This window comes from Myotis brandtii, unplaced genomic scaffold (assembly GCF_000412655.1).
Source record: "Myotis brandtii unplaced genomic scaffold, ASM41265v1 scaffold780, whole genome shotgun sequence".
In the NCBI taxonomy this organism is placed as follows: domain Eukaryota; kingdom Metazoa; phylum Chordata; class Mammalia; order Chiroptera; family Vespertilionidae; genus Myotis; species Myotis brandtii.
The window spans coordinates 413,026-415,937 of NW_005371132.1; the positions used below are offsets into that span (position 1 = coordinate 413,026).

General features: G+C 37.8%; 1 long non-coding RNA gene across 1 annotated transcript in view; it reads right to left on the reverse strand.

The window, feature by feature from the left end:
- The window catches only part of LOC106724261, a 14,140-nt gene extending 11,957 nt beyond the window's left edge, over positions 1-2,183 (reverse strand). The window contains exon 1 of the long non-coding RNA XR_001360002.1: positions 2,053-2,183. This is a non-coding gene — a long non-coding RNA (uncharacterized LOC106724261). The remainder of the gene's footprint in view (positions 1-2,052) is intronic.
- Between the last annotated feature and the right edge of the window lie 729 nt (positions 2,184-2,912).

Sequence of the window (2,912 nt, forward strand, 5' to 3'; positions counted from 1 at the left end):
CATTCCTAGAAGTGGGATTAATGGGTCAAATGGGAGTTCCATTTTTAATTTTTTGACAAAATTCCATACTGTTTCCGCAGTAGTTGCACCTGGCTGCATTCCCACCAGCAGTGCATGAGGGTTTCTTTTTCCTCTGCATCCTCGTCAGCACTTCTCCTTTGTTGATGATAGCCATTCTGACAGGTGTGAGATGGTACCTCATTGTCATTTTGATTTGCATCTCTTGGATGATTAGTGACTTTGAGCATGATTTCAAATGTCTCTTGGTCTTCTGTATGTCCACTTTTGAAAAGTGTCTATTTATGTCCTTTGCCCATATTTTGATTAGATTGTTTATTTTCCTTTTTCTTAAGTTGTATGAGTTCCCTATAAATTTTGGAGATTAAACCCTTATTGGATGTAACATTGGCAAAAAAAGTGTTTGAATTATAAAGACTGGTTGTGGGTACTGATCATGTTTCTATCAGTCTAATTGTTGGCTCTCTTATTGTTTTGTTGATGGTTTCTTTTGCTGTGCAGAAACTTTTTATTTTGATGTAGTATCATTTGTTTATTTTCTCTTTAGTTTCCATTGTCCTAGGAGTTGTATCGGTAAAGATATTGCTATGACATATGTCTGATGTTTTGCTGCCTATGGATTCCTCTAAGATTTTTATGGTTTCCCATCTTACATTTAAGTCCTTTATCCATTTTGAGTTTATTTTTTTGTATGGTGTAAGTTGGTGGTCTACTTTCAATCTTAATAAACTGCTGCATGCAGATCTTCTTTACTTCCTCTCTTGTTAGGGCATACAAGTCCTTGTTGATATAGGTCTTTTAAGTAGATGGATAAATTGCTTGGAGGGGGGTTGAGAACTAGCTTCCTGTAAAGCTCGGAGCCTCTATTCTAATCCCTCCACCACCAACAGTCTGTTATTTGAACTCTTATTCCTAAATGTTGAGTAAGCCTCAAGTTCACACTATCTGCCTTGGCCACACTTGGTTAGCAAACCTTAAGGAGGATGTGTCCATTACATGCTGGACCTTCCTACTTATATATCAAAATCTTTGGCCTGGGTCTTTTCGTCACATGATTCTGTGTAGATTGCAGTCTGCTCAACTCTATCTTTTGCCCAGACACTGCCTAGGCACCCCCTATGTCAGTGATGGCGAACCTTTTGAGCTCGGCGTGTCAGCATTTTGAAAAAACCTAACTTAACTCTGGTGCCGTGTCACATATAGAAATTTTTTGATATTTGCAACCATAGTAAAAGAAAGACTTATATTTTTGATATTTATTTTATATATTTAAATGCCATTTAACAAAGAAAAATCAACCAAAAAAAATGAGTTCGCGTGTCACCTCTGACAAGCGTGTCATAGGTTCGCCATCACTGCCCTAGTTAATTCACTCAGTCCTCAATTATTTGTTCAACACCTTTTATGTGATAGCACTCCTCTAGGTGCTAGTAAACAATGCAATTCAAATTCATTCTCTCATGGAATTTGCACTGTAGATTTTTTATTTTTATTTATTTTTTGCCAAGTAAGTGAATAATATAACTTCAGATAGTGCTAAGTGCCAAGGAAGAAATAAACTGGGGGAAGAAGGGTTTTGAGTTAGAGTTATCAGGGAAGATCTCTCTGAGAAGGAAATATTTAAACAGAGACCTAAGAGGAGAAGGAGAAGTGGTAGAAAGAATTGGTGGAAGAGGTGAAATAGTAAATAGAAAGGCCCTGTGGCTAGAATGAATTTATGTTTAAGTAATAGCAAGGAGGTCTCTGTGGCTGCATTGTAATGGTCAAAGGTAAAGTGACAAAAGGCTGGAGAGATGGCCAGTGGCTAGATCCTATAAAGCTCTGTAGGACATGATAAAGTGTTTAGATTATAAAGACTGGTTGTGGGTACTGATCATGTTTCTATCAGTCTAATTAGGTGTTGCCATGTCACCTGAGACCAGATAATCCTACAGAAGCTGTGGCTCATACTATGGTTCCCTATAGCACTCAAAGGAAAAGCATTCATAAATGTAAGTTTCTATTTTCCATAATTAGTGCTCATAAAAATTAGACTGGCTGGTGTGGCTCAGTGGTTGAGCATCAACCCATGAACCATGAATTTACCATTCAATTCCCAGATAGGGTAAATGCCAGGTTTGGGGCTCAATCCCCACTAGGGGGCATGCAGGTGGCAGTGATCGAAGATTCTCTCTCATCATTGATGTTTCTATCTCTCTCTCCCTCTCCTCCCTTCCTCTCTGAAATAAATTTAAAAAATTTTAAAAAATTATAGAAAACCTGCTTCTTCCCATTCTCTGTCATCATGGACTACCTTTCAGGAAGCAAAATTCTTAAAACTGCCAGTGAACCACCTTCACCCCCAATTTACAGTTCTGTAGTTACCAGATTTTGCCACTAGATGGTGGCTGTATAGCAGTACTGTGAACCGGGTTTTCTATTTGACAAAGGAATCAAAGAATGAATTAATGCATGAAAGACACTAACAAAATATATGTGCATTTAAAATTCCTTTGTTTGAAAAGATCAGCAAAGGAAAAAGAGCTAGGAAAGGCGTCACATCCTGCAGCCTGCTTTTTGTTCAGTTTCATTTTTCCTTGGTAGGATTTTGGCCTCTTTGAGGATGGTCTTGTAACATAGAATACTTATATGTATTAGTCTGAAACTCCAAGGTCATGGCTATGACTATGGAACAGATTCCTTCTACTCATCATTCATCCTACTCCTCAGTTGGGGTTCCCTGGGTTTTTTTCTTTTTGCTCTCATATATTATCTCAACCATGAAGTATTTATGCTAATGATACTCCAATTAATGTTTTTAGTTGGTATTCTACAGACCTGTAATTCCAACTGCTGTTAGACAGCAGGTAGATGGCATTGGGTACTTCAAACTCAATAAACTTAAACCAAACTGT